Source organism: Dioscorea cayenensis, unplaced genomic scaffold, assembly GCF_009730915.1.
Source record: "Dioscorea cayenensis subsp. rotundata cultivar TDr96_F1 unplaced genomic scaffold, TDr96_F1_v2_PseudoChromosome.rev07_lg8_w22 25.fasta BLBR01000029.1, whole genome shotgun sequence".
NCBI lineage: Eukaryota > Viridiplantae > Streptophyta > Magnoliopsida > Dioscoreales > Dioscoreaceae > Dioscorea > Dioscorea cayenensis.
In genome coordinates, this window is record NW_024086420.1 from 75274 (window position 1) to 99519 (window position 24246).

The 24246-nt window shown below is 42.4% G+C and overlaps 1 non-coding gene across 1 annotated transcript; it reads left to right on the forward strand.

Moving 5' to 3' along the window:
- The first annotated feature begins 8426 nt into the window (after positions 1–8426).
- Positions 8427–8533, forward strand: LOC120253269. Its single transcript, XR_005534222.1, has one exon. It is a non-coding gene; the product is annotated as a small nucleolar RNA R71 (small nucleolar RNA).
- Positions 8534–24246: the final 15713 nt, after the last annotated feature.

The window sequence follows — 24246 nt, forward strand, 5'->3', positions numbered from 1 at the left end:
CGGAGTTTCTGCACAGGCGTGTGAAACACTTAGAGTTTTCTATGGCAAGATAGAGAAGCCACAGGGGCATGCATCTGCCCCTGTGGGTCAGGCACACGAGCGTTGACAATGGCCCTTGCGTATGTCCAGCAAATTCACGGGATTGTCGAAGTAATAAAATCTCAGGTGAGTGGGTATCGTATTCCCAGGGAGGTGGGAGTAAAAATACTTAAATTGTTTATTAACTAAGCGAAATATGAATAGTGATTTGTGTGACGAGATGTAATGCAAACAAAGGTAAAAGAGATAAAAGAGAGCACTAGTAAAGGAGAGGTAAGGCAATTGATATAAATGGGATACTCGGATATTGATCTGCCTAAGACAATCGTTTCAAGTACAAAAACCCTCTATTATGGTTCCTAACTAATGCATTAATGATTCATGGAGATCCTTTAATACATAGTCCCGAATCTAAGGTCAACCATGCCTAACCCTATACATGTCCCGGAGAAAAAATTGAACAATCTTTCAACCACGCACTTGTATAGAATTGCAATGAGTTCTAGGGATTCCAAGTGATAAATCCTCTTCCTATATGTAGACCTAACTTTTTGGTCCAGGCAGATGGTCCCTAGCCACAATTAAGCCATAGATTCTAAAATCACTTCAACGCTTCACTCCATTGCACTCGCAACTAAGCCCCAGCGGAAGGTCATTCCTTAGCCCATTCACACTACTATAACCTAATAAGTGCTTGTTTGATATGAAGGTGAAGCATTCATTCCTTATGTTGAGCATTACTTTTCTCGGGTTTTTACACTAATATGTGTGTTTTTATGTTACTTTCGTGCAGGTAGGGTTGTGAGGCCGAGTGTGAAGGAAAGAAGCCAATGTGGATCGTAATGCACCTATTTTGGAGGAAATCTTGCTAAGGTTCAAACGTGAAGACATAGGTCGGGTGTGAGACGCCAGAGTGTGTGCCAACCTCCTCGTATTCTAGTTGGCACATCTATTTGGAGGGGCACAAGGACAGTGACACTCGAGCATTCCAACTTATGCACATAGAACAAGAGCTCCACCAACTTGTCTATTATTGAAGAAACAAGTGATCCACGACGTGAACGTGTGCCCGTTTGCGTTACCCCAATGAAAGTATGGATTCGGGAAGCTATTCATGCCGGATACTGTAGCAGAGAAATGCGACGAGAGTGTAGCAAAGAACTATTCATAGCCACCCGAGAAAACAGGAATTCAGAGAATCCACACGGGCGTGTTGAAATTATCCGTGCCTATGTGGAAATTCCACATGGGCGTGTGAAAAATCCACAGGCCCGGGTAGTCGCCCGACTCTAGCCCTATCTAAAGCCGATTCAGCTCCGATTTCAGTATTCTTTTCTCCATCTTTTCTCCAACTTGAGAGAAGGCTTCGGCTAGGGTTTTGAGGGGTACTGACTAGGGTTTTGGAGAGGTTCTACCGCTCCGACATCGCGCGTCGTTTGGAAGAAGGTTATTGGGAGAGCTTTCGTCGGCACCAATCTGGCGAGGTGTATCCTAGGCCGGACAAAGGATCTCTTGCGACGAGTAGAGGACTCTCCACAAGACCATCGACACGACCATCGAGGGGGTTTTTCTATGGATTCATTGGTTTTACATTCTATTTCTTTGATTGTATTTAGCTCCATGGATAGCTAAACCGCTAGTGGGCACTTGGGTATTTGTGAACCCTAGGATGTATTTGTTTCATTGAATCTGTTTATTATGCTTTCAATTAATTGATGTTTATTGTGATTTCCAACCTTGAATGCTTGACTGTATGAACATTTCCCTTAGAGTGACACTAGGGTTGAGAGTTCTCATTGGTAACCTTGTGAGTGAGTGACACACCATGAGCGTTAGACAAAGCTAGGTTGGAGAGGGTTGAGAGGGTGAGTTGAGAGGTACAGGAGCGTCCCCTTTCACATCCGACGTGATAGATTCTACCTCCGTTCCTCGAGTTCTTTGCGACCATAATAGAGTGAATGGTCTAAGGGATGACCCTCCGCTGGGCTTAGTTGCGAGTGCAACGGAGTGAAGCGTTAAGGTGATCTTAGTATCTAGGGCTTAATCGTGGTTAGGGACTTTCCACCTGGACCAAAGGGTTAGGTCTATAATTAGGAAGAGATTTATCACTTGGAATCCCTAGAGCTAATTGCAACCCTATGTGAGTGCGAGGTGTTGAGATTGTTCGATTTCTCCTCCGGGACATGTATAAAGTTAGGTATAGTTGACCTTAGATTTGGGACTATGTGATTGCTTCCCCACAAGTGTACGGGATCGCCTAGTAATACCTCGTGTGAAGACATGAGGATCGTATTCCACGGGGCTAAGGATCTCCTATTACTCCTTCTTGAGCTATTATCTAGCCTAAGATCTCAAGTGATGGATTTTTACTCTACTAGATGTAATTAAAGCTAAAATGAGATTATGACCAAATTAGAGAGAACAAGCAATAAACAAGGAAGAAAATCAATGAGATGCAAAGGCCTATGGATGAGGATCCCCTTGAGGGGTTATCATGCAACATGGATGATGATCTAAAGATGCAAGGGTAAAATGGACAATGAGATTCAAAGATTAGAACATCCCCAATTTCTCGGCGATTGAACTCTAATCCCATGCGGACATAGATAGGAATTTCTTCGAAATCCACATTCCTACGATTGCATTGAGTATGAGGAAATCTCACTTAGGATTAAACCTACTCTTCCTCGGATTAAACATACATGGAGGGCTACCAAACACCCGATTTCTCGGCGTGATGATACAAGCATCCCCTTTTAATCCATTCATGACCTAATACATGCAAGCAAGTTACAACTACATGCATCATTCATAAAAAAGCTACGGATTTCTCCTTGGTGTAGCACTTAGCATGAAAACAATGGATTAAATCTCAAAATTACCCAAGCATGGAATTAACAAGTTATCATCCAACATATATGATAAAAACCCCACCCCCCCCAAGGTTCACCAACACCCGGTGGCCTTGGGGGTCTAGTGTGTCATCATCCCACAACAAGTAATACAAACAAGCAAAACATGAAACAAAAGCATAAATGATACTCCGTAGATGAAATGGTGGAGGAGGAGGTGAAGAATGTGCCGAATGACGCTTTCCCCGCCAAAGGAGTGCCAAATGATGCTTCCTCTAGCCGTGGGTCTCCTTCCCTTCAAATCGTGGTAAATATCCCCTTGAATGATGTTGCCTTCTTGCCTTGAGAGTCTTGGACCTTGGGCTTGAATGATCTTCTAGCTTCCTTGCCCTTCTTCTCCTTCCCAAGGTCGCCAAAAATCTCCCAAGTGATCTCCCAAAATCGGCAAAGAAATGGTCCAGCCAAAGAGTTCTTTTTCTGCCCTTAAAGTTAGTATATATACCCCCCGAGTCATACGGGTCATATGGGGATCGTATGGGGGTCGTATAGCACTCAAAAACCCTAGATTCACGTTCCATACGGGGTACATACGGCCTCCATATGGCCCCGTATCACTGGGTAGTATGGAAAATCAGGGCGGACACTTCGAATCATTCCGTCTATCTAGATGCATCGACCTACATCGAGCGTATGGGGGTAGTATGAAATTCCTGTTTTCTTCTCTTTTAGCCCAAATGATATCTTCTTGTTTACCATGGCTTCCTTATACCCTACAAAGTAAATAGTAGACGATTAAGTGCAAAATGGGCATTAAACCTCACAAAATACATGAAAAGTGAATACGATATATATATGAAAACACCTGCATTTAGACACTTATCAAATATCCCCACACTTAAGCTTTGCTTGTCCCCAAGCAATCAACTCATGAAAGACAAGGAGACTGAGAAGTGGCTAAATGCATTACCTCTGGCATCAAGTAAATATAAGACTCCAAAAGCAATGGACAATTATACATAGATGTTGAGTCATAGTCAATAAGAATAATAAAAATATCCTGTCTCACCCCTTATATGTCTGTGTCGTGTAAGTGAATCTTATATCTCATTTGCCCTGATCTGGTCTAGCCTAAGGACATTAATCAGTACAGCTCTAGATGCTAATCACTCCACATACAAAGAATACTATGTCTTAAACTACTAAGTGCTACTTCAATGGCCAAATAAGAACCTTCTAATTCAATACCTTGAAACTAAGTCCACCATCTACTCAAAACCTTTGATAGGTACTCAAAAAGATCACTAGGTTTTATTTTCATTTCATCATTCATTTCTTTTTTTTTTTCTTTTTTTTCTTTTTTTTTTCGAGTCCGACTAACGTAGACTGCAAGAAAATCATTTTGAAATCTTTCTGGAGGGTGCACATGCTGGTTAGGCACAAGAGCCACCCAACTACTCGATTACAGTCCACATAGACGCATTCATGCTTCAATAGCAGAGGAATACTGACATAGACTCATTTTTTTTTTTACATTCACCCTAGATCACATCTTCAAAGTACACTACATGCCACAAAACTAGGATTAGCTCAACAAGACTTAGAAGTTCTTAAGAGTCCATTGAAGGAAAGAACTTAGTGTTCTAAGGCCAAGTACTCAAAGTAGTGTGTTACGCATGCAAGAGAGTTAGAGGGTAGTCACATTGGCTATTCCCATGGCATCGACAAAAAATTCAGTGCACATGACAATACTAGGGGTAAAACATGATTCAATAAAGCATAGAAACAAGTAACTCACATCAATCATTAGTCCAAGCTAAAAGAATCTTACAAGAATGAAGAAAGCAATCATAGGTAAGACTAGCATGTAGCAAATGATCCTAATACATGAAATATACCCATCCCAACACTTAATGTTGTACATTGCCATCAATGTACACTAATCATGATATGCATGCTTGATGAAGCAATGAAAATAATAGAGGAGGGTGAAAACAAACTCCCCGGTTCAACTTGTACTCATCGTGAGATATGAATTGACAAAAGGTGTGGTGAGCAATACATGTCGGGTCCGACCTCCATTGAGAACTAGGGAAGCTCACCAAATTCCCTCAATGCCCTGCGAGGAAAAAAGGGGACATCATCATCCCACAAAAACTTACAAAGGAGAGATGGGGAGTAATCATGCAAAAACTAAAACAAAATACAAAGGGAACATAAAAACTAGAAAATAAAATCTAAACAATAAAATAAATTATCCATGCGCATCCTTGTCCTTAGAATTAGGTCTCTCATCACAACATGACATCTTGTTCCATGTGGCCACCCGTGTGGTGCAAATATCACTTCATGGTTGCTTGTCAATTTCTTCATCATCAAAATTCCTAAAAACCATGAAAAACCCAATCAAGCATAGAGGAATCCAATATGATTCAAAATGTAGTGTAAGAGATGAAGAAATAATGAAAAATATGATGTATTGTACCCATACGGCCGTATGGGGGCCGTATGGGTACTGTTCATTTCGACAGAACCTCCCCAAAAACATTGAAATCAAAATTTTTTTACATAAATTCAAAGGAGAATTCATCCATAACAATCACACCATCCAAACCAAGCAAAATTCTAAAGAAATTCCACACAAAAGCTCCAAGAGTGCCCAAGAAATGAGAAAGATAAAACTAGGGCATAGAAAAAGCATACGGACGAAATCTTGAGAAAACAAGCTTTAAACTCGAGGAAAACTACTAGATCGACATCTCAAATGGATGAGGAGAAGATTTAGGAGAAAAAATGGGGAGATTTGGCAATGAAATGAATGAGAAAAAGAGAAAAAGTTGGTGGAAAAAGAGGGAATGGAAGAGAATGGAAGAAAGAGAAGAGAGAGAAGAGAGATGAGGGTTAAATGGGCAAGAACCAAGCCATACGGCCCATATGGGGGCCGTATGGCTTGAGAAGGCTTCTCGATCATTCTGGATGGCATCCCAGATGGCCCAGTATGGGGGCCGTATGGGGGGCCGTCTGAGATAGCACAGAGCCTCGGAATTGCTCCGTGTTCATCTCAGACGACCTCCATATGGCCCAGTATGGCCGTATACCTTTTAAACTCACTCAAAACTTTGAAAACCTGCCCCAAATGATGTAAACATGGTATGGCAAGGTCGAAGGCTTCTCTAAAAACGAATGAAATGAATAAAACGACGATCTAGAGCATGAATGAATACCTAAACATGAGTTTCTCAAGAAGTTGCGCACATACACCACAATTAAAACGATGAGAGCAATGTGCCATGTGTGTGAGCATGAACTTATTCAAATGTAAAAAAAGTCTAAGAAATATGAGAATTGAAATGAACTAAGACCTAGAATACAAAAAATGTTAGAAAACACCACCGAACACTTGGGTTGCCTCCCAAGAAGCGCTTGTTTAACGTCACGAGCCTGACGTTCCTCATTCCTTACCTCATGGGGGTTCAAAGAGTTTGATACCACCCCCAGTTTCCTTTGTAGCATTGTTTCTTCCCGGTAAATTCAGTGATAACATTGAAAAGACCTCAAATTGCTCATGAGTAGAGAGGGGTGAAAAATTTACCTTTCCTCTATGAGATGTGGGGTGATGAGGCTTGTTACCTTTCTTCTTTCTCCCATGAATCTCCCTCCACATCTTCTTCACAAATGACTCTTTTTTCTTTTTTTCCTTAGCATTAGTGCAGGACACCCTCTCTTTTGGTTGCTTCAAGTTATGAATTTGAGGATAGTGGTGAGGTTCTCCTTGTTCTTCATTCTCCAACTCTCCCAAATATTCATCCAAAGGATTTATAGAGAGCACCTCCTGCACACAATCAGAAATCAATCTATCAATTTCATCAACAAAGTAAAGTGTGTCATCATGATCTAAAGAATGTTTCATGGCAGCCGGCAAAGTGTACACCACTTACTCTTCTCTGACTCTTAACATTAACTTTCCTCCTTTCAAGTCAATCAAGGCACCCGAGGTGCTGAGGAATGGTCGGCCAAGAATCAGTGGTATCTCCACATCTTCATCTATATCCATGATGACAAAATCCACCGGAAAAACAATTTTTTCCACTCGGACAATTACATCTTCAACAATCCCACAAGGTTTTCTTGTTGATCGATTCGCCAATTGTAAGGTCATCCTCGTGGGCCTCAACTCATCCAAGCCAAGTTTCAAATACATGGTGTAGGGCATGACATTTATGCTAGCCCAAGAATCCGCTAGAGCATTTTCTTGGATTCCACCTTCAAGCATGCGCGGGATAATGAAGCTTCCTGGATCTTTCAACTTTTGTGGGAGCTTCTTTTCTACTATGGCCGAGCAATTCCCCGTAAGCGCAACCGTGCCCTCTTCCTCCAACTTTCTCTTGTTCGTAAGGAGCTCTTTTAAAAACGTGGCATATTTCGGCATTTGAGTCAATGCTTCAACTATCGGGATGTTCAAATGGAGTTGTTTGAAGATGTCCATGAATTTTTTGAAGTGAACATCCTCCTTCTCATGCTTCAATCTAGTTGGATAAGGGATTGGAGGTTTATACTCGTATGATTTTGTTGGTCCTTGTTGTTGGAACTTGTCATTTCTTCCCTGATTTTTGTCTTCACTGTTTTCTTCGACTAGCTTGGGGTCTTCCCCGGTGGCTACCCCACTTTTCTTGACACTTGGGTCAACCTCGACCCTTGTCTCCACTTGCCTCCTGCTTCTAAGAGCAATGGCCTTTAAGTGCTCCCTTGGACTGTCTTCCATGTTGCTCGGAAGACAACCTAGAGGATGTTCAGAGTGTGCCTTTGCGAGTTCCGCCACTCGATGCTCAAGAGATTTCACAGAAGCTTGGAGGTTTCTCAAAACAAAACCTATCTCACTGAACTGTTCTGCGTGCTGAGTGAGTTGAGCATTCACCTTGCCAAATTGTGCATCTATGCTACTAGTTAGACTATTGAACCTGTCATTGGTACTGAGCATGAACTTGGCAAGGACCTCTTCAGTAGAAAACTTCCTCTCAAAGGCTGGTTGTTGAAAGTGAGATCCTTGAGATGGTGTACCTCTTTGTCGTTGTTGGCCTTGGTTCCATGAAAAATTTGGGTGGTTCTTCCACCCTGGATTGTAAGTTGAGCTATACGGGTTACCTTGATTTCGTTGTCCTCCAATGTAGTCAACATTCTCAATGGGACTAACCGAGGAGCTAGCAATTGGACATTGGGCGCATCATGCCAACCACCACAAGTGCTACAATTCATCATCGATTCGACACGAACTACGCCCATAAGAAGATCAAGCTTTCGAGTCAACACATCAACCTTCGCGACCAAGGCATCATTGCTACTAACTTCATAAAGCCCGAAGTCTTTTGTGTAGATCCTCTTGAGGCCCAATGTGATTCATTGCTTGCCATAGACTCAAGTAATTGCTCAGCCTCATCGGGATAGTTATTGCTAAGGGAACCACCCGCTGCAGCATCAATGAGTTGGCGAGTAGTATAATTCAACCCATTGTAAATGATTTATACTCGCATCCATGAGGCGAAACCATGGTGGGGGCACCTTCTAAGGAGATCCTTAAATCTCTCATAGGCTTCAAACAATGTTTCAGAATCCCCTTGTTTATAGGCTGAAATTTCTTGCCTCAACTTCGCCGCTTTGCTTGGCGGAAAGTATTTCCCAAGGAACTTCTCAACCATATCCTTCCATGTTTTAATAGACCCCGGAGACAATGATGTAAGCCAACGACAAGCTCTGTCTCTTAAACTGAATGGAAATAGTCTCAAACGGATCACATCGTCGGGCACCCCATTAATCTTGAATGTAGAGCAAATTTGGAGGAACCGGGAAAGGTGGTCATGTGCATCTTCATTTTCTAGGCCATTAAATTGAACCGAGTTCTGGACCATGCCGATTGTACTCGCTTTAATTTCAAAGTTGTTGGATGCCACGGTCGGTGCCTGAATACTAAACTCATCTCCCGTGAATTGGGGTCTTTCATATTCGGATAGAGTGTGTCGCTCTTCGGCCATGATTGAAGACTCTCTGTCCTCAATTTTAATGTTCTGCGTACCCGATCCTTCACCAACCTCTCTCAATCTCTGATGCGAAGTTCTTTCAATTTCACTATCCGATGTAATCAATGTCGATGGATTTGAGCGTGTCATGCACAGTACCTTGCAAAACCTAGAAAGATGATAGAAAGTTAAGATTAAAGGAAAAGAAAAATAACAATAAAAAAAATTGAGTAAAGAATGAAATGGCTAGAGTAATAATCTAAAAGTTTCCTAGAATTCCTTAAAGTTCCCCTGCAACGGCGCCAAAAACTTGATTGCTTCCCCGCAAGTGTACGGGATCGCCAAGTAATACCTCGTGTGAAGAAACAAGGATCGTATTCCACGGGGCTAAGGATCTCCTATTTCTCCTTCTGGAGCTATTATCTAACCTAAGATCTCAAGTGATGGATTTTTACTCTACTAGATGTAATTAAAGCTAAAATGAGATTATGACCAAATTAGAGAGAACAAGCAATAAGCAAGCAAGAAAATCAATGAGATGCAAAGGCCTATGGATGAGGATCCCCTTGAGGGGTTATCATGCAACATGGATGATGATCTAAAGATGCAAGGGTAAAATGAACCATGAGATTCCAAGATTAGAACAACCCCAATTTCTCAGCGATTGAACCCTAATCCCATACGAACATAGATAGGAATTTCTTCCAAATCCACATTCCTACGATTTCATTGAGTACGAGGAAATCTCAATTAGGATTAAACCTACTCTTCTTTGGATTAAACCTACATGGAGGGCTACCAAACACCCGATTTCTCGGCGTGATGATACAAGCATCCCCTTTTAATCTATTCATGACCTAATAAATGCGAGCAAGTTACATCTACATGCATCATTCATAAAAGAGCTACGGATTTCTCCTTGGTGTAGAACTTAGCATGAAAACAATGGATTAAATCTCAAAATTACCCAAGCATGGAATTAACAAGTTATCATCCAACATACATGATAAACCCCCAAGGTTCACCAACATGGATGATGATCTAAAGATGCAAGGGTAAAATGGACCATGAGATTCCAAGATTAGAACAACCCCAATTTCTAAATGATTGAACCCCTAATCCCATACTGAACATAGATAGGAATTTCTTCCAAATCCACATTCCTACGATTTCATTGAGTACGAGGAAATCTCAATTAGGATTAAACCTACTCTTCTTTGGATTAAACCTACATGGAGGGCTACCAAACACCCGATTTCTCGGCGTGATGATACAAGCATCCCCTTTTAATCTATTCATGACCTAATAAATGCGAGCAAGTTACATCTACATGCATCATTCATAAAAAGAGCTACTGGATTTCTCCTTGGTGTAGAACTTAGCATGAAAACAATGGATTAAATCTCAAAATTACCCAAGCATGGAATTAACAAGTTATCATTTAACATACATGATAAACCCCAAGGTTCACCAACACCCGGTGGCCTTGGGGTCTAGTGTATCATCATCCCACTTCAAGCAATACAAACAAGCAAAACATGAAGCAAAAGCATAAATGACACTCCGTAGATGAAATAGTGGAGGAGGAGGTGAACAATGTGCCGAATGATGCTTTCCCCGCCAAAGGAGTGCCATGTGACGCTTCCTCTAGCCACGGATCTCCTTCCTTCAAATCGTGGTAAATCTCCCATTGAATGATGTTGCCTTCTTGCCTTGAGAGTCTTGGACCTTGGGCTTGAATGATCTTCTAGCTTCCTTGCCCTTCTTCTCCTTTCCAAGGTCGCCAAAAATCTCCCAAGTGATCTCCCAAAATCGGCCAAGAAAAGGTCCAGCCAAAAAGTTCTTTTTTCTGCCGTTAAAGTTAGTATATATACCCCCCGAGTCATACGGGTCGTATGGGGGTCATATGGGGGTCGTATAGCACTCAAAAACCCTAGATTCGCGTTCCATACGGGGGGCCTACGACCTCCATATGCCCCCGTATATTGGGTAGTATGGAAATCTGGGCAGACACTTCGAATCATTCCGCTGCTACAGTACATACGGCCCCCATACTAGGCAGTATGGGGGTAGTATGAAATTCATGTTTTTTTCTCTTTTTGCCCAAATGATATCTTCTTGTTCACCATGGCTTCCTTATACCCTACAAAGTAAATAGTAAACAATTAAGCGCAAAACGGCCATTAAACCTCACAAAATACATGCAAAGTGAATACGATATATATATGAAAACACCTGCATTTAGACACTTATCACTATGTAATGAAGGATTTCCACGACTCACTATTGCATTGATTAGAAAGCATAATAGTGGGTTCTTGTACTTGAAGCGATTATCTTAGGCGGAGCATTATCCAAGTACCCCATCTTTATCGATTGCCTTACCTTCTCCTTTACTCGTGCTCTCTTACTTGTTGATTTTACTTGTGAGAATTGAATCATTGTCACACTTGTCACTATTGATTTTTCACATAGCTAAGAAGCGGATTAAGTGTTTTTATTCCCTACTCCCTGTGGATTCAATACCCGCTCATCCGGGATTATTACTTCGACAAACCTGTGTACTTGCGCGATATACGCAAGGGGACCTCAGTCGAAGAAGCTAGCTAATAAGAGGCTGCGTGAGTCATCCTCTGAGCCTGAGGGCATGAGTTTTGCGATTCCAAAGCATCAGGTTCGCAATGAGCACTTGTCGAGACTCTGGTTCGGACAGACTTGATTCCTAGACACAAGTATACTGAGAGATCTGCAGCAGGGATATGAGCTCGCTGATGAGGTCGAGGATCTCGTTTCAGAAGGTGGTTGGAGGCAGTTATTAACGATTAGAGAGCTAGTCTTCCGAGAGTTTGCACTGAAGGTGCTATCATCATTCGAGTTTGATAGATCTTACGCGAGCTTTGACAGTTTGGACACCATTCAGTTTAGAGCACTTGGACACCACCATAGCTTGAGCATCACTCAGTTTTCAGTTATGCTTGGCTTGTATGAGGAGGCATTCACAGACACTGAGGAGTACTCTCAGTTACCGACTTATTACCCTGGCGCCTTGACCCCGCAGAGAGCTTATAGATTACTATGTGGTCAGGGTCAGTACGAGCCGGGGGTGTCCACGGCCACGTGCCTTTCCTGACCTGCATATAGATATTTACATGCCATCATGAGTAGGTCGGTGAATGGCCGTGGTGATAGCACTGGTGTTCTAAGCCGGCAGGAGCTTCTATATTTGTACTCAATGGTACAGCGCGTACCGATTCACTTAGGACACATCATGGCAGAGTACATCAGACATCATGGGTATTATGCTAGACTGGGAGCGATCTTCTCGGGCCCCTACATTACGAGATTAGTGCTGGGCATGGGTTTCTTGGATTCGATTCGTGGGGCTGAGAAGCCGAGTATACCTACCCCCATGAGTTTAGAGACACTGAGATTGATGGGGATGGTCTGTAGAGTTTGGACAGGGGTTTATGCATTAGTACTACCAGCTCCAGAGATAGCTGAGGGTGAGGGTGATCCTGCCGAGGCTTCCCAGCCTGCTCCCTAGCCTTAGTTGGCACCGATGGAGACCGAGGCACCTTCCGCGGCAGAGGACGCTCCGCCCGTACTTATGTTTTCATCATCTCGTGCTCATGATCACTTCGAGAGGCTCGAGAGTGCGGTGTGAGTGATACGGACAGAGGTGGCTGAGACTCGAGCAGAGATTGCTGAGATTAGGGCTACGCAGGTCACTCAGTACATAGAGTTCATGGCACATTTCGATGTATTACAATAGATCATAGAGCGAGACATTGCCTCATCATTTGTCTTGGGTCTGAGGACTCCTCAGGCTCCTCGGCACCTCTAGCATCCCCATCACCTATACCAGCACCGGTGGATCCACCTTATGTTTCTCCACCACCAGCAGCAGCAGAGGTGCTGACAGAGCATGACACCGACACTTGACCTTACTTTATTTTCCTTTTATGCATTTTATTTTTAGACTTGTTCACTCAGAAAGGATTCTCCTTCTGAGTTTATTTTCATTTTGCATCTCGGGTTGTATTTATTGTCTATCTTTTATATATACTCGAGATATTTTGTTTTTATTGAGCTTCACTGAACCCCCTCGTGTATGCATGCAGATGGTCTTGTCATCATGGGAATTGAGACATAGTCATGGGAACGGCCAAGGTGCTTCGGCACTTGGCCGTGTGAGCTTCACAACTTGTCAGAACATTACTCCCAAGGACTTAGCTCCATCAAACGTGACACTCGGAGTCAGTAGAGTATTGTTTTGATTTCTTCTCCCACATCTATTTTTGAATGAAATACATTTTGAGTGAGCTTGCATGTGTACATTGGGGACAATACACAACTTAAGTGTGGGGGGGAGTTTCATAGTGCACACACCCTTTTTATTGTTCTTGATTGATATACATACTCACATAGCCAATGGCGGTTCACCTTAGTTACAATGATTGTATTCTTCAGTTTAGGAGAAAATTTTAACATTGAATGTTTTCATGCTCTAGTTCTTGCTTGAATTTCTAGGAATTTTTACCCGATTTATACTTGTTACACCACTCACTTATTAGACTCTTTTGGAAACTCAAGTTTGATGTTAAAGGGACTAGTTATAGTTGTTTGTTGTGTTAAATTCTAAAAAAAAAAAATTTGAAAAGAAGGAACAAAATAGTTTTATTGTTTATTTGTGCTTGTTGGGTGGAAAGAGCTACCACCTATGAAGTATGAAGCTACTCTCATAAGTCAGATACTAGCTATGCCCTGATGAGAGAAAATAGCTATCTCATAGGATGAGTGAAAGCTACCACTCTGGTATAATGAGCTACAACCTCGAAAGTGTGAAAGCCACCTTAGCAGCCGCTTTGGAAAGGGCTACCTTAGAGGATGTGTGAAGCTACTACCATCTTTGAAAGTGTTGTCACTTTTGTAGATAAATAAGTCCCTTGTACTTAGAACTTTGAGTAGTATACCTTGGGTTGTTTTGAGTGAGTTCACACACGTACATGATTTCGGGGTTGTTGTCCTTTTTGATTCAAGTTTTTAGCTAGAGCTTTGATCTTTCATATTTAGTATTGAAATTTCCCTTACTTGTAGAATGCTCTCTTTGTATACTGTGGTGAACCTAAGGCCAAGCCCTTTCAATATTTCCTTCATCTATGCACAGAATGTCTAATTTTTGCTTGAGGACAAGCAAAAGCTTAATTGTGGGGGAATTTGATAAGTGCTTGTGCGATATGAATGCGAAACGTTCATTCCTTATGTTGAGAATTACTTTTCTCGGGTTTTTACACTAATATGTGCTTTTTTATGTTACATTCGTGCAGGTAGGGTTGTAAGGACGGCTGAGAAAACAGGAATTCAGAGAATCCACACGGGCGCGTGGAAATTATCCACGCCCGTGTGGAGATTCCACATGGACGTGTGAAAAATCCACATGCCCGTGTAATCGCCCGACTCCAGCCCTATTTAAAGCCGATTCAGCTCCGATTTCAGTATTCTTTTCTCCATCTTTTCCCCAACTTGAGAGAGGGCTTCGGCTAGGGTTTTGAGGGGTACTGACTAGGGTTTTGGAGAGGTTCTACGGCTCCGACATCGCGTGTCATTTGGAAGAAGGTTATTGGGAGAGCTTTCATCGGCACCGATCCGGCGAGGTGTATCCTAGGCCGGACAAAGGATCTCTTGCGACGAGTAGAGGACTCTCTACAAGACCATCGACACGACCATCGAGGGGGTTTTCTATGGATTCATTGCTTTTACATTCTATTTCTTTGATTGTATTTAGCTCCATGGAGAGCTAAACCACTAGTTGGTACTTGGGTATTTGTGAACCCTAGGATGTATTTGTTTCATTGAATCTCTTTATTATGATTTCAATTAATTGATGTTTATTGTGAGTTCCAACCTTGAATGCTTGATTGTATGAACATTTCCCCTAGAGTGACACTAGGGTTGAGAGTTCTCGTTGGCAACCTTGTGAGTGAGTGACACACCATGAGCGTTAGACAAAGCTAGGTTAGAGAGGGTTGAGAGGGTGAGTCGAGAGGTACAAGAGCCTCACCTTTCCCCTCCGACGTGATAGATTCTACCTCCGTTCCTCGAGTCCTTTGCGGCCATAATAGAGTGAATGGTCTAAGGGATGAAATTCTGCTGGGGCTTAGTTGCGAGTGCAACGGAGAGAAGCGTTGAGGTGATCTTATTATCTAGGGCTTAATCGTGGTTAGGGACCTTCCACCTCTACTAAAGGGTTAGGTCTATAATTAGGAAGAGATTTATCACTTGGAATCCCTAGAGCTCATTGCAACTCTATGCGAGTGCGAGGTGTTGAGATTATTCGATTTCTCCTCCGGGACATGTATAGAGTTAGGCATAGTTGACCTTAGATTTGGGACTATGTAATGAAGGATTTTTTCACGACTCACTATTGCATTTATTAGGAAGCATAATAGAGGGTTCTTGGACTTGAAGCGATCGTCGTAGGCGAAGCATTATCCGAGTACCCCATCTTTATCGATTGCCTTACCTTCTCCTTTACTCGTGCTCTCTTACTTGTTGATTTTATTTGTGAGAATTGAATCATTGTCACACTTATCACTATTGTTTTTTCACATAGCTAAGAAGCGGATTAAGTGTTTTTATTCCCAGTCATTGCGGATTCGATACCCACTCATCCGGGATTATTAATTCGACAAACCCGTGCACCTGCGGGATATATGCAAGGGACCTTATCATGACCGCAAAGAACTCGAGGAATTGGAGGTAGAATAAATCACACCGAAGGGGAAAGGGGACATTCCGCTACCTCTCGACTCACCCTCTCAAACCTCTCCAATCTAGATTTGTCTAACTGTCGTGGTTTGTTACTCACTCACAAGGGTTACCAACATGAACTCTCAACCCTAGTGTCACTCTAAGGGAGTATTCATACAATTAATGCATTTAAGATTGGGATTCAATAAAAACATTAATTAACGAAAGCATAATAACAAGGTTCAATGAAACAAATACATCCTAGGATTCACAATCTAAGTACCCACTAGGCGGTCTAGCTCTCCATGGAGCTAATTACAATCAATGAAATCGAATATAAACGCAATAAATCCATAGAAACCCCCTCAATAGTCATAACAATGGTCTTATGGAGAGTCCTCTTGTCGTCCAAAGGTCCCTTTGTCCGTCCTAGGATACATCTCGCCAGATCGGTGCCGACGAAAGCTCTCCCACTAACCTTATCCCAAATGGAGCAGGAGGTCGGAGCTATAGAACCTCTCCCAATCCCTAGCCAATACCTCTCAAAATCCTAGCCGCAACTCTCTCTCAAGTTGGGGAAAAGATGGAGAAAAAAATGCTGAAATAGGGGCTGAAATCGGCTTTTAAAGGGGTGGAATAGGGAATCCACATGCCCTTGTGGATATTCCACATTGGCTTGTGTAATTAACACACGGGAGTGTGAAATTTCCACACGCCCGTGTGGCTTCTCTGGTCAACTCCTTCTTCGCCCGACTGTTAACAGTACCTGGTACACTATTTTCCTACATTGGCATGCTATAGTACCGGTCTGAAACACTCCCGAAACCATGCTTTCATCGAGGTAACGTAAATGGGCACAAGTATGTGAAGCGTTCATTCCTTATGTTGAGCATTACGTTTCTCGGGTTTTTACACTAATATGTGTGTTTTTATGTTACTTTGATGCAGGTAGGGTTGTGAGGCCGATTATGAAGGAAAGAAGCCAATGTGGATCACAATGCCCCGATTTTGGAGGAAAATCTTGCTAAGGTTCAAACGTTAAGACATAGGTTGGGTGTGAGATGCTAGAGTGTGTGCCAACCTCCTCGTATTCCAATTGGCACATCCATTTGGAGGGGCACAAGGGCAGTCACACTCGAGCATTCTGACGTATGCACATAGAACAAGAGCTCCACCAACTTTGCCTATCATTGAAGAAGCAAGTGATCCACGACATGAACGTGTGCCCGTTTGGGTTACTGATAAGTGCATGTGCGATATGAATGCGAAGCGTTCATTCCTTATGTTGAGCATTACTTTTCTCAGGTTTTTACACTAATATGTGTGTTTTTTTGTTACTTTCGTGCAGGTAGGGTTGTGAGGCCGAGTATGAAGAAAAGAAGCCAATGTGGATCACAATGCACCGATTTTGGAGGAAATCTTGCTAAAGTTCAAACACGAAGATATGAGTCGGGTGCGAGATGCTAGAGGGTGTGCCAACCTCCCTGTATTTGAGTTAGCACAACCATTTGGAAGGGCACAAGGGAAGTCACACTCGAGCATTCCGACTTATGCACATAGAATAAGATCTCCATCAACTTATCCGTCATTGAAGAAGCAAGTGATCCACGACCATTTGGAGGGGCACAAGTGAACATGTGCCCGTTTGCGTTACTCCGATGAAAGTATGGATTCGGGAAGCTATTCAGGACGGGCACTGTAGCAGCACTATTCACAGTCGGCCGAGAAAACAGGAGTTCATAGAATCCACAGGGCGTGTGGAAATTCTGCAAGGGCGCGTGAAGCATCCACGCCTGTGTATTCGCCCGATTCCAGCCCTATTTCAAGCCGAATCAGCCCCGATTTTAGTATTCTTTTCTCCATTTTTTACCCAACTTGAGAGAGGGCTTCGGCTAGGGTTTTGAGGGGTATTCGCTAGGGTTTTGGGGAGGTTCTACGGTTCCGACATCGTCATTCCTTAGGAAGAAGGTTGGTAGGGGAGCTTCTGTCGAGGCGTATCCTATACCGGACGAGGGAATCCTTGGACGAAGAGTAGAGGACCTTCCACAAGACCATCGACACGACTATCGAGGTGGTTTTCTATGGATTCATTACTTTTACATTCTATTTCTTTGATTGTACTTAGCTCCATGGAGAGCTAAACCCCTAGTGGGTACTTGGGTATTTGTGAACCTTAGGATGTATTTGTTTCAATGAATCTCTTTATTATGCTTTCAATTAATTGATGTTTATTGTGAGTTCCAACCTTGAATGCTTGATTGTATGAAAATTTCCCCTAGAGTGACAATAGGGTTGAGTGTTCTCGTTGGTGACCTTGTGAGTGAGTGACACACCACGAGCGTTAGACAAAGCTAGGTTGGAGAGGTTTGATAGGGTGAGTCGAGAGGTACAGGAGCGTCCCCTTTCCCCTCCGACGTGATAAATTCTACCTCTGTTCCTCGAGTTCTTTGCGGCCATAATAGAGTAAATGGTCTAAGGGATGAACTTCCTCTGGGACTTAGTTGCGCGTGCAACGGAGTGAAGCGTTGAGGTGATCTTAGTATCTAGGGGTTAATCATGGTTAGGGACCTTCCACCTGGACCAAAGGGTTAGGTCTATAATTTGGAAGAGATTTATCACTTGGAATCTCTAGAGCTCATTGCAACTCTATGCCAGTGCTAGGTTGAGTGGTTATCTAATCTCTCCTTCGGGACATGTATAGAGTTAGGCATAGTTGACCTTAGATTTGGGACTATGTAATTAAGAATTTCCACGACTCATCATTTCATTGATCAGGAAGCACAATAGAGGGATCTTGCACTTGAAACAATTATCCTTGGGGGAGCATTATCCGAGTACCCCATCTTTATCGATTGCCTTACCTCCTCCTTTACTCGTGCTCTCTTACTTGTTGCTTTTACTTTTGAGAATTGAATCATTGTCACAATTGTCATCATTGATCTTTCACATAGATAAGAATCAAATTAAGTATTTTTATTCCCTATTCCCTGTGGATTCGATACCCGCTCATCTGGGATTATTACTTCGACAAACCCGTGCACTTGCGGGATATACGCAAGCAGACCTTGTCAAGTTTTTGGCACCGTTTCCGGGGAGTAGGCATTTAGAGATACTTTGCACTTTGTTTTCTTAGCTATTTTACCATACATTCTATTTCACATTTCTTCTCTATCACTGTTCTGATTTGTTTTTCTTTAAAAAAAAAAAAGTTTACCTCACATTTTCTTATTCTTCCATCATTCTCATTTGTTTTCTTTTGTCATGTCTTACTTTTTTTGCACGGATTTTAAATGATGATTGGCCCGTTCGTTGCTCTATATTTTCATGTCGAAGCTCTCAGTAGAAAAGTTGATAGAATTGTTACTTCACGACAACAAAACATTCCATGTTACAACGCATATCATCCAATTGGGCTACCCAAACTTATTATGGAATAATGGTGAACAACATTGGGATACACCTCAAGAGGAATGTCAAAAGGGTGAGATACTTGGAGAGGATGCACTTCATTTACAAAGAGTATTAGCTAACTTTATTGAAGCATCCGATGTCTGCGTCCAAAATATGGAGACCACAGCGAAGATGTCATGAAGCCTCCTATAAAAACCTTGAGCATCAATTAGAAGGGATACTTGACACACTCTCCAAGGAACAACAAGTATTTGAGCAAGCAAGTCAAGTTCCTTGTAGAGAAGATGTGGTAGTGAATAACAATGAAGAAGTGGGACGGAACGAGTATGATATTATCGAGATCGAGAGGATACAAGAAGAACCGTTCATTCAATATGATGATTGTTTGAGTGGACAGTATGTTTGTGAGCAAGAAATGATGCAAGGAGAGTTGGCGAAGACAGATTGTTTTCAAGTTGAAATTGAAGAAGAAGCAACTACTAAGGTAATGGAACATGTATCTCTCTTTGGGATTGATCAATTCATATATTGCAAGAAAGAGATTTTGGGTTTGGAAGAAGATGTGGGTAGGAGATTGAAGCCATCCAATGATCCACCTGTGCTAAGCTTGGACAATTCCCAACCCAAATTGTTTCCTTGGAGGCCAAAGGTAAGATGGTTGGACTCTCCAACAAATATTCCACCCCAGCAAACAAATTTTTGGTTAAAGGGAAGTAGCTATGCAATGTCTAGTCGGGAGGAACTTACTCTTTTCAAGCCCCCATAAGGTAAAGAAGAGATACGTCAAGCTTAGTGACGTAAAATGACAAGGTCCCCTTGCGTATATCCCGTAAGTGCACGGGTTTGTCGAAGTAATAATCCCGAGTGAGCGGGTATCGAATCCACAGGGAGTAGGGAATAAAAATACTTAATTCGATTCTTAGCTATGTGAAAGATCAATGATAATGAGTGTGACAATGATTCAATTCTCAACAGTAAAAGCAACAAGTAAGAGAGCAAAAGTAAAGAAGGGGGTAAGGCAATCGATAAAGATGGGGTAGCCAGATAATGCTCCACCTAGGATAATTGTTTCAAGTGCAAGAACCCTCTATTATGCTTCCTAATCAATGCAATGGTGAGTCGTGGAAATCCTTAATTACATAGTCCCAAATCTAAGGTCAACTATGCCTAATACTATACATGTCCTAGAGGAAAAATCGAACAATCTCAACACTCACACTCGCATAGAGTTGCAATGAGCTCTAGGGATTCCAAGTGATAAATCTCTTCCTAGATTTAGACCTAACCCTTTGGTCCAAGTGGAAGGTCCCTAGCCACAATTAAGCCCTAGATACTAAGATCACCTCAACTCTTCACTCCATTGCACGCGCAACTAGGCCTCAGCGGAGGTTCATCCCTTAGACCATTCACTCTATTATGGCCTCAAAGAACTTGAGGAATGGAGATAGAATCTATCACGTCAGAGGGGAAAGGGGACGCTCCTGTACCTCTCGACTCACCCTCTCAACCCTTTCCAACCTAGCTTTGTCTAACGCTCGTGGTGTGTCACTCACTCACAAGGTTACCAAGAAGAACTCTCAACCCTAGTGTCACTCTAGGGGAAATGTTCATACAATCAGTAATTCAAGGTTGGAACTCACAATAACCATCAATTTATTGAAAGCATAACAAAGAGGTTCAAAGAAACAAATACATCCTAGGGTTCACAATACCCGAGTACCCACTAGTGGTTTAGCTCTCCATGGAGCTAAGTACAATCAAAGAAATAGAATGTAAAAGCAATGAATCCATAAAGAAACCCCCTCGATAATCATGTCGATGGTCTTGTGAAAAGTCCTCTACTCATCGTCCAAGGATTCCCTCGTCCGGTATAGGATACGCCTTGACGGAAGCTCCACTACCAACCTTCTTCCTAAGGAATTACGATGTCGGAGCCGTAGAACCTCTAAAAAACCTTGGCCAATACCCCTTGGAACCCTAGCCGAAGCCCTCTCTCAAGTTGGGGAAAAGATGGATAAAAGAATACCAAAATCGTGGCTGAATCGGCTTCAAATAGGGCTGGAATCGGGCGACTACACGGGCGTGGATGCTCCACGCGCCCGTGCGGAATTTCGACACGGGCGTGGATAATTTTCATACGCCTGTGTGGATTCTCTGCTTCTCTAATTTCTCAGCCGGCTGTGAACAGTGCTGCTATTGTATGTGCTACAGTATTCGACCTGAATAGCTTCCCAATTCCATACTTTCATTGGGGTATTGCAAGCGGGCACACGTTCACATCGTGGATCACTTGCTTCTTCAATGGTTTACACATTGGTGGAGCTCTTGTTCTATGTGCATAAGTCGGAATGCTCAAGTGTGACTGCCTTTGTGCCCCTCCAAATGGATGTGCCCACTCAAATACGAGGAGATTGGCACACACTCTAGCATCTCACACCGGACCTATGTCTTCGCGTTTGAACCTTAGCAAGATTTTCTCCAAAATTGGTGCATTATGATCCTCATTCGCCTATTTCCTTCATACTCGGCCTCACAACCCTACCTGCATAAAAGTAACATAAAAACACACATATTAGTGTAAAAACCCAAGAAAAGTAGTGCTCAACATAAGGAAAGAATGCTTCGCATTCATATCACAAAAGCACTTATTATAAAACAAGCGCTTCTTGGGAGGCAACCGAAGTATCTACTGTTTTCTAGTGTCTAGTTTAGTGCTTGCATGAATAAGAGCTTGAGTGTTGGTGTTTTGATTCTTATATGCCATTGCTATGCTTTTTTTTGTGCACCATTGGTGTTATTTTGTGCTTTCGTGTGTTTTGGTGAAGTTTTGGTCGTTTGAGCTATTTCTCATGTTTTTCACTGGTAAAATTTGCATATTAGGGCAGGCTCTGAGTGTGTAAACATGTTTAGAAACTTTCTGCAGAGCCTGCAGGTTTTTCTAAGGCATCCAGTGAAGACGCACGGGCGTGTGGAATTTCCGCACGCCCGTGGATTTGTATTGTGAGCTCATCCAGAGAAGGCACAGGGGCGTACGGCTGCCCTTGTGGACGACCATGCGAATTTTGCACGCCCGTGGGTAATTTCAACACGGGCGTGTGAATTCTTGCAGAGTGTGGCAGATTATCCCGAGAACACACAGGGGTGTGAACTCGCCCCTGTGGGTGACCTTGTGAAAATCGCACGGGTGTGGGTAATTTCCGCACGCCTGTGCGAATCTCTGCCGAGGAGCTCTCTCCATCCCGAGAAGACACAGGGGCGTGCGTTTGCCCTTGTGAGTTGGGCCTGTGAATGTCCACACCCGTGTGGAATTTTCGCACGGGCATGGGTCTTAGAGAATTTTCTTGGTTGCATGGAGAGTCCACAGGGCGTGCGTCTGCCCCTGTGGGTCTGGAACACGGGCGTAGGCAATTTCCACACGCCCGTATGGATGTACAGAAATGCTAGAACCGCAGGTTTTCTTTAAAATCTTTTCGGGTTTCTTCATCTTTTGACCCTCAAACGTTTTGAGAACACATCCTTGCTCTCTCCTGACCTCTCACCGTCATTTTAGACGGTTGTTAATTGAGTTTTCCGGCCGTTTTCTAGTCTTTCATTCTCATTTTCTCGGTAAGCTTCTCTTTCTCTTTTCTTTGCCAATCTTCATTTATTTTAAAGCACCAGCGTCATCTTCACCAGCAGCGGAAACAGATGTACTAGCTATTGACACCGACACTTGAGGCGTCTTTACCTTCTTTGTTCTTATTTTTCGCATTTTATTTTCTACATTTTATTTTGGATTTGTATACTCAGAAAGGATTTTCCTTCTGAGTTTATTTTCATTTTGTTGTCTCAAGTTGTATTCATTGTCTATCTTTTATATATACTCGAGTTATTTTTGTTTTTCTTGAGCTTCACTGAACCCCCTCGTGTATGCATGCAGATGGTCTTGTCTTCTTGGGAATTGAGACTTAGTCATGGGCACGACCAAGGATCTTAGGCACTTAGCCGTGTGAGCTTCACAACCCGTCGGAACACTACCCCCATGAAATTAGCTTCATCAAACGAAATACTAGGAGTCAGGGGAGTATTGTTTTGATTGCTTCTCCCACATTTGCTTTTGAATGATATATATTTTGAGTAAGCTTGCATGTGTACATTGGGGACAATGTACAACTTAAGTGTGGGAGGGAGTTTCATAATGCACACATTCTTTTCTATTGTTCTTGATTGATATATGCTCACATAGCCAATGGTGGTTCACCTTAGTTGCAAGGATGGTATTCTTGAGTTTAGGAGAATTTCTAACATTGAATGTTTTCATGCTCTAGTTTTGCTTGAATGTCTATGAATTTTTGCCCGATTTATACTTGTTACACTACTCGCTTAAAGGGACTAGATATAGTTGTTTCTTGTGTTGAATTTCAAAAAAAAAAAAAGTTTAGTTTTATTGGTTATTTGTACTTGTTGGGTGGAAAGATCTCCACTTATGAAGTATGAAGCTACCCTCATAAGCCGAATACTAGCTATGCCCTATTGAGAGAAAGAGCTATCTCATAGGATGAGTGAAAGCTACCACTCCGGTGGAAAGAGCTACCACCTCGAAAGTGTGAAAGCTACTACCATCTTTGAAATTGTTGTCACTTTTGTTGATAAATAAATCCCTTGTACTTAGAACTTTGAGGAGTATACTTTGGGTTGACTTGAGTGAGTTCACACACGTACACAATTTCAGGTTTTGTATCCTTTTTTATTCAAGTTTTTAGCTAGAGCATTGATTTTTTTGTATTTAGTGTTGAAATTTCCCTTACTTGTAGAATGCTCTCTTTGTATACTTTGGTGAACCTAAGGCCAAGCACTTTCAATATTTTCTTCATTGATGCACATAACGTTTTAATTTTTTGCTTGAGGACAAGCAAAAGCTTCAGTGTGGGGGAATTTGATAAGTGCTTGTGCGATATGAATGCGAAGCGTTCATTCCTTATGTTGAGCATTACTTTTCTCAGGTTTTTACACTAATATGTGTGTTTTTATGTTACTTTCGTGCAGGTAGGGTTGTGAGGCCGAGTATGAAGGAAAAAAGCCAATGTGGATCACAATGCACCGATTTTCGAGGAAATCTTGCTAAAGTTCAAACGCGAAGATATGAGTCAGGTGCGAGATGCTAGAGGGTGTACCAACCTCCCTGTATTTGAGTTAGCACAACCATT